We start from the raw sequence: 8,972 nt of genomic DNA on the forward strand, positions 1-8,972 counted from the left end.
GTTAGCCTTCGGTATTATTGAAAACGGTCGTTCATGGCTATTTTCGACAAAATGGGGGTTGTCTGGCCATTGATCTTCTACCAGAGGCTCATACACTTCACTGCACATATGTTTCCTTGCCATAGATCACATTCTTGGGTTTATGGTGGAGACCATTTCTTGGTCAAAAATCCATGGGTGTTAGCCTTCAGTGTCATTGAAAATGGTCGTTCATGGCTATTTTCGACAAAAAATGGGGTTTGTGTGCCCATTGATCATCGACCAGAGGCTCGTACACCTCACCCCACATATGTTTCCTTGCCATAGATCACATTCTTGGATTTATGGTCGAGTCCATTTCTTGGTCAAAAATCCATAGGTGTTAGCCTTTGGTATTATTGAAAATGGTCGTTCATGGCTATTTTCGACAAAAATGGGGGTTGTGTGGAAATTTATCGACCAGAGGCTCGTACACCTCACCGCACATATGTTTCCTTGCCATAGATCACATTCTTGAATTTCTGGTGGAGACCATTTCTTGCTAAAAAATCCGAATGTTTTAGCCTTCGGTATTATTGAAAATGGTCATTCATGGCTATTTTCGACAAAAATGGGGGTTGTGTGGCCATTGATCATCGACCAGAGGCTCGTACACCTCACCCCACATATGTTTCCTTGCCATAGATCACATTCTTGGATTTCTGGTGGAGTCCATTTCTTGGTCAAAAATCCATAAGTGTTAGCCTTCAGTATTATTGAAAATGGTCGTTCATGGCTATTTTTGACAAAAATGGGGGTTGTGTGGCCATTTATCATCGACCAGAGGCTCATACAACTCACCCCACATATGTTTCCTTGCCATAGATCACATTCTTGGATTTCTGGTGGAGACCATTTCTTGGTCAAAAATTCGTAGGTAACGCCTTCGGTATTATTGAAAATGGTCGTTCATGGCTATTTTCGATAAAAATGGAGGTTGTGTGGCCATTGATCATCGACCAGAGGCTCGTACACCTCACCCCCCACATAGTTTCCTTGCCATAGATCACATTCTTGGATTTCTGGTGGAGACCATTTCTTGGTCAAAAATCCGTAGGTGTTAGCCTTCGGTATTTTTGAAAATGGTCGTTCATGGCTATTTTTGGCAAAAATGGGGGTTGTGTGGCCATTGATCATCGACCAGAGGCTCATACACCTCACCCCACATATGTTTCCTTGCCATAGATCATATTCTTGAATTTCCGGTGGAGACCATTTCTTGCTCAAAAATCTGAATGTGTTTGCCTTCGGTATTATTGAAAATGGTCGTTCATGGCTATTTTCGACAAAAATGGGGGTTGTGTGGCCATTGATCTTCTACCAGAGGCTCATACACCTCACTGCACATATGTTTCCTTGCCATAGATCACATTCTTGGATTTATGGTGGAGACCATTTCTTGGTCAATAATCCGTAGGTGTTAGCCTTCAGTGTCATTGAAAATGGTCATTCATGGCTATTTTCGACAAAAATGGGGGTTGTGTGGCCATTGATCATCGACCAGAGGCTCATACACCTCACCCCACATATGTTTCCTTGCTGTTGGGGACCTTCGGCATCCGAAGGTCCTCAAAAACAGGATTTAACAGTATTTCTGGAGTACAATGTGTGAACAGGTATCCTCGGACTAAAGTCGGCATTGCAGTAGACCAGAATAATACGAAGGTTGATACAGAGCCGAAGGTGCGAGCAGGAAAGCTTCGGCGTAACAGCAAAGAGTGGAACCGACTTAAAGATGAAAAGGCTATTCAGACCTCGATAGACTACTATAGAATTATTATCAAATGTAAAGGGCATGAATGTAATTTTGTAAGGGCTGTGTCCCGTGCCTATAAATAGGTGAACAGTATCCCCGTACTGTTCACGCTGACTTGGCATTCACTTTTTGCGTCACGCTTGTATTGTCATCTCCTCTCGATTGAAGGTACACTTGTAATTCAATAATATTTCTGTTTATGCCTGATAATAATATATAATCGTTCATATTGTCTTTTATATCCTTTACATTTTCTCCTTCGTCATTGTTTAATGAGTTCATGAAGGTACGTCCTTCATAACCTTCGTCCGTAAACCATTATATCCTAAGGGAAATAATGCTTCGGAGGACGAAGGACTATAACGATTAACATTTTCTATGTTGCCTTGTTCTTAACTCTTAGCACTTGAGAACAAGTCCCCAACATTGGCGCCCACCTCCGGTGAACTCACTTCCATTTCTTGAGCTTTTCAACACCTTCGGCAAACATCACCTTCGTCATGCCGCCAAAGAAGGCTTCAGCAGCAGGGGCTGGCACGCTGCAGCCGCTGGATCCCAATCAAGACGTCCTTTCTCTTAGAGAGGCACGAAGCCAGAAGAGGAAGGCTGCCAGTCCAACACCTCCGGAGGATGATCTAGATCAGGAAATTCAAAATCTGGAAATCCTTCAGCAGCAGGTTCAACGCAAGAAGGAGAAGATGGCCCGTCTAGCTGATCTTCAGAGACAAATAGATGAAGCTTCCGAAGAGGTTCGTCATCTTGTTCAAGATGATCAAAACCGAAGGCCTCCACGCAGAGAGTTTCACCAGGAAGACTTCCGTAATGAGGATGACTGGTATGACGATTTCCATCATGGAAACTATGCTTTTGATGATGCTTCTCCTCTTTCAACAGAATTGCAGGCTACACCTTGGCCACAGACTTACAAGCCACCCCAGCTTCCCATATATGACGGTCACTCAGACCCTAAGCAATTCCTAATGAGCTATGAAGCAACTATATCTTCGTACGGCGGCAACACGGCAGTCATGGCAAAATCCTTTGTCATGGCCGTCAGAAGCGTTGCTCAGACTTGGTACTCTTCTCTTCGGCCAGGGACAATCACTTCTTGGCAGAAATTGAAGGATATGCTGATAACTAGCTTTCAAGGGTTTCAGACGAAGCCGGTCACTGCTCAGGCTCTCTTCCAGTGTACCCAGGACCATGAAGAGTACCTTCAGGCGTATGTCCGAAGGTTTCTGCGATTGAGGGCACAGGCGCCAACAGTGCCCAATGAGATTGTCATTGAGGCTATGATCAAGGGGCTTCGACCAGGGCCGTCAGCACAGTATTTTGCCAGGAAGCCACCACAAACGCTGGAAAAGCTACTCCAGAAGATGGACGAATACATCCGAGCTGACAATGATTTTCGTCAAAGAAGGGAGGAGGCTTTCAGGTTTTCTGAGATGACCAGGGGCTTCGGAGGAAGGTTTTACCCGAGGCATGTCAGGTCAATTCACAATTCTACTCAAAATGATGATAAAGGGAGTCAGCAGCAAAGGCCACAATACTCCTCACAGGCTTCGGGGCAACAGCAAAGCTATTTCCGACCACCAGCTCCAAGAGGCAGAGGCGCCAGGGGCTTCGGAGGAAGATTTGGCGATCAACCGAGAAGAATCTTTTGCTTATTCTGTGGTGAGAACAAAGGCCATACTACCAGGATGTGCCATGTTACTATTCAAAAGCAAAAGGAAATAGCTGAAGCAGCAGCACAACAAGCCCAGCCGAAGCAGGTCATGCATACAGCTTCGTATCATTCGCCCTACATCCCAGAATATGTGGGCAACCATCCTGCAGTTTCTGTTGCTTCGGCGAGTCAGCCTCAAGCTTCCTGGCAACAGCCTCCGCCTCCACCTCCGTTGCAACAAGGCCAGCAGCCAGAAGGGAGCCAATATGCTCCGCATCAAAGGGACTTCAGAGAACAGTCCGAAGCTCGCACGGTCAACAGCACTGTGCCAGAATCAAAGCACATCTATTGACAAATATCCTACCTTAATAGTAATCTTTTTCATTCAGTTTTATTTTTTGTGTAATAAAGGACATTGTTTAGATTTCATGAAAATAGTTTCACTGATTCCCACAAGGAGAATATATTTTCTTCACAGGCTTCAGTTGTTGAAGTTTAAGGATTTGTCATAACAAAGAGGACCTTCGAATTATCGAAAAAAATTTTCGAAGCAACGAAAAGTCGTTCCAAGGAACGCAGAGTAAGTTTGACGAAGTCATAAAAAGCCGTTCCGAAGGGAGCGCAGTGTAAGTTTTCTGCTCCAAAGTCGTTCCAAAAGGAATGCAGAGCATACAGCGAAAAGTCAACGCTGATACCGCCTAAGTAAAAGGCGAAGAAGCTCCAAAGTCGTTCCTAAGGGAATGCAGAGCTTACAGCGAAAAGTCAACGCTGATTCCGCTTAAGTAAAAGGCGAAGAAGCTCCTAAGGGAGGCTTACAGCGAAAAGTCAACGCTGATTCACAAAAAGATAATGTGTTTTATCGCGCGGATATGCGTGTACCTTCGGAATATCACCTTACATAGCATAACATCATCACATCATTTTTTGCATAACATAAGCATCATACATCATGCTGCATGTGGCATAAAAAGGGGGTATGATATTGATCTTCGGGAAAACGCTTTGAAAAAGGGGCAAATCATGCCAAGTTACAAGGAGAAACAATATTGATCTCTGAAGTACAGCTTTGAAGAATGTTTCTACGAAGCTTGAACACTTTTCAGAATACTTTGGATATTATTGTGATAAATGGCAATTCTTCTTCACGAAGCATGAAAAGAAGGGAAGGTGTTTTTTCGCCAAAGACTCAAAAACGGTACGTATGTAAAGTTTCATGCATCGTAAAGAATTGAACCATAAAGAAAAATAAAACAAATATATTACATGCAGGATTACAAGATATTACACACATTACATTTAAAATGTTTTTACAATAGCATTTAGTTTTCCCTAAGTACTACCTCTGCAGCTTCGTTCAACAGTCGATCGACAACTTCATCCATAATAGCTTCAGCCATCTTTTTAATCTCATCGTCACCCCTAGGCCGAGCACCCGGAGATACTTCAGTAGGATCTGAGGAAGGACAGGACACGGCTACATTGCTATTACAAATCGCAAACAAATCTTAAAGCCTAAGATTACAACACGATAAAAACTATTATTTAATACCTAATTGACCTTCGGCCTCTGCGCTCTTTTCAGCAGCCTCAGCTACCTCTCTAGCATCGTGAATGCCCTTTTCACTTCTTCGAACAATTTCTCCGGCCATTTCTCGGCCACCATTATCCCAGATATCGGTAAAAAATTTTCCACCAATTATGCTAGCTTCGGCCGAAGGATCTCTTGCATCTTCAAAGGACAGAGCAGCTTCGGATTGTGCTAAAATTTTCACATGTTCGCAGCCCTTCTTCTCCAAGATGGTGGCAATCCCTCTGGCACTAGAGAAGGCGCATATATCTCCTCGGCTATTTAAAATTTCTTCGAAGGCATCAGCTTCGTGGTCGATCCATTCGATGGCACCTTCGGGATTGCCTCTCGAAAAGTTTTCTTCACTTGAGAATGCGCCGACCTTGGCGAAGCTAGCCTTTAGCTTCTTAACACAATCTATAGATTTGTCATAGCATCTCTTTTTGGACGAACGAAGCTTTTCAACAGTCACTTCTAGGTGATCTGCCCATTGATCGCTGAGTTCACGCTTTGTTTCTTCAAGTATGCGTTCTTCCTTAGCTCTGGCCAGTTGTTTCCGAAGATCTTCAATTTCGCGCTTCTGAGCTTCAGCTTGAACTTTAAAAACAGCTTCGTCTTCCTTTATTTTATTTATCAATGAGTATAATATTTTATCTTTTTCGAGACCTTCGTTCCTCAGTTCAATTACTTCGGAACGAAGGTTGCTCAGGGCTATAGTACACCCTTCGTCTTCAGCATCTTTCTTTGCTCTGAGGGCATTGCTAAGTATCAGGCCCTGCAAAGAGAAATATGTGTGTGTCAATAGGTTTAAACGAACGAAAAAATACAAGGATTTCATTTGTTGTACCTTTAAGCTATTATAAGCCAGGCTGTCGGCCAGATCGTTCTTCGACAGCACCGAGAGCCCGTCTTCTAAAGTTGGGAATCCGAAGCTCTTGCTCATCTCCCGGCAGACAGAAATCTCCTTGCTGTCGGGAAGACAATACAAGAAATCTTCTTCTCCACTGCCATTAAATATTAACGCCCCCTTTGGATATTTCAGTTTTTGGGCATAGTGCTGGGCCTCTTGTTCTTCTTTTTCTGATAATTTTTTCCCCGAAGCATGACGAAAAATATAATCACGAATTTTGGGGGATGCTTCAGGGGCAATAACACCGGTTTCTTCAACAAAAGTTGGCTTTGTTATTTTTTCTGCCTCACTTTCCAAGGGTTTTATCTTTGCGGGTTCTGAGGGCCCAGCTTCGGCTTCAATCTCTTGCTCTGGAGCTGTAGAACCAGAAATTTCAGTTGCTGTTTCAGGAATGACAGCAGCCTTCTTCGGAGGTGTGCTCGAAGATTTGATCGTTTCTAGTACATCTAGCACATTGGCCATCCTCTTTCTCTTCGGAGTCATTGCTGGCACTTTTTGATTTTTTACTGTCTCAACGTTTGCTGCAGGATTCAAAACTCCTGATGTTTTGGAGCCCTCAGTTGCTTCTTTTACCTCTTCCATTTTTTCTGTGGACGGCGCTTCGGCTTTCTCTTTTGTTTCTGATAACAAAATGTTTGATTGTTCCAATTCTATCTTTGTTGGCACTTCGGCCGTTTCTGCGACTTCTGGCAACAAGGCTGGCTCGGTTGGTTTTTCAGCTTCGGTGGCCGAAGAAGTTTCTCCGGTAAACTCGGGCACCGAAGCTGGTTCAATATAGCGCGGCCGATGCGTAAGAACCTTTATCTTCTTTCTTTCCGGTTCTGGCTCGCTAGGAGCAGTTGCGGTCTCTTCTATCACAGAGGTTGTGTTTTTTCTCTTCTGCCTTCGGATGGGATAGCAATAGTCAGGGTAGACAAACCCGATTGCATCAAATACCCGATTCAGCCTCTTCTTTTTTCGGCCTCCGAAGGCTGCTGACATTGCAGTGTCTTCGGCCTTCGAATAGGTCCCAAGCAGCTCATCACTTAAATTGTCAATACTTTTTAACCACTCATCATCTGGCTCAATAAATTTATCTCCAAACTTAAAAGTGTACTTAAACCTGATAAGTCCACCTTCGTCGGCCTCTTTTATGGTTTCTTGTGGCATTTCCCATTTCTCCGCAAGCGGCCACACCCTAAAGGCGATATGCTCTTGTACTAAGTCCCTTGTTCCTATAAAAGAGCAGACAACGCCGAAGGCTCTCTGGCATTCTTCGGCAGCTTCATTCATTTCAACCTTCGGCCTGCGAAGGCCGAAGCTTTGCCAAATAGGACGCATAATTATACCTTTGATGTCTTCTCGCGCTTTCAGATCATTTTTTACATAGAACCATTCTGTCATCCAGCCGCTGGGCCATCTCTTCCGAAAAGTTGGCACGGGGCAGCTTGACCCAGACCGAGAAACAAAATTGTAGCAGCCAAAGTTATTGTGATACTGTTCTTTACCCCAAGGTATTGTCTCGTATGATAATTTGTGCATATTGCAGAAACTTTTTGCATCAGGCTTCAGACCTTGGCTTCGCACGGCCCACACGAAGATATTCAGCCTTATGATTGCCTCGGGGGTAAGTTGGTGAAGGTAGACTTCGAAAATTTTCAGCACCTCCACGACGAAGCTGCTCAAGGGAAATCGCAGCCCAGCCTTCAAAAAGCTTCGGAACACTACGACTTCATTCTCTTCAGGGTGTGGACAAGTCTTCTCCCCTTCGTCGGCCCTCACAACGGACAAATCCCGGAAATACCTTCCTCTCATGTTAACAAGATGATTCTTTTTGATAGTTGATTTACCATAAACTGAATGGCTTGGTCGCCAGGGACGATCTTTGGAGTCTTCGCCACCGCTGTCCACATCATAACTTTCACTGTCACCAGTATCTTCAGACAGACCTTCCAGAATCTCCTTGGTGATTTTTTCTGTGTTGGTCTTCGACATCACTATAAGAAACCCTAAGTTCTTCTCTTCATCAAGACTCAGCTTCATCTCAGCAGCAGCCTTCTTAGCAGCTTCAGACATCTTCGGAAACACTAAAAAACTGTTTTTAAAGCCGAAGCTTCAAAACTAAAAGCTTAGCAAATCACAGTGCACAAGAGCTAAAAATTGAGTGAGCGGGAGTGGTTGGCCAGAAAGCGTGCTAAATGAGTTTGCGGTATGGCCGTATTTATACGCCAAGAGCGTTGAAAATTCAAAGACCCCGCTTGTCAGTGAATGTTGCTATTCTAGCAAAGGGAAGGTGTTTTTTCGGACCTTCGGCGTAAAGCCTTCGTCCAAGTTGCAATCTAAATTCGTTATTTTAAACAAATTAATATTGCAAGGGGCTACTGTTGGGGACCTTCGGCATCCGAAGGTCCTCAAAAACAGGATTTAACAGTATTTCTGGAGTACAATGTGTGAACAGGTATCCTCGGACTAAAGTCGGCATTGCAGTAGACCAGAATAATACGAAGGTTGATACAGAGCCGAAGGTGCGAGCAGGAAAGCTTCGGCGTAACAGCAAAGAGTGGAACCGACTTAAAGATGAAAAGGCTATTCAGACCTCGATAGACTACTATAGAATTATTATCAAATGTAAAGGGCATGAATGTAATTTTGTAAGGGCTGTGTCCCGTGCCTATAAATAGGTGAACAGTATCCCCGTACTGTTCACGCTGACTTGGCATTCACTTTTTGCGTCACGCTTGTATTGTCATCTCCTCTCGATTGAAGGTACACTTGTAATTCAATAATATTTCTGTTTATGCCTGATAATAATATATAATCGTTCATATTGTCTTTTATATCCTTTACATTTTCTCCTTCGTCATTGTTTAATGAGTTCATGAAGGTACGTCCTTCATAACCTTCGTCCGTAAACCATTATATCCTAAGGGAAATAATGCTTCGGAGGACGAAGGACTATAACGATTAACATTTTCTATGTTGCCTTGTTCTTAACTCTTAGCACTTGAGAACAAGTCCCCAACACTTGCCATAGATCACATTCTTGAATTTCAAGTGGAGACCATTTCTTGCTCAA

Source organism: Zea mays, chromosome 5, assembly GCF_902167145.1.
Source record: "Zea mays cultivar B73 chromosome 5, Zm-B73-REFERENCE-NAM-5.0, whole genome shotgun sequence".
Classification (NCBI taxonomy): domain Eukaryota; kingdom Viridiplantae; phylum Streptophyta; class Magnoliopsida; order Poales; family Poaceae; genus Zea; species Zea mays.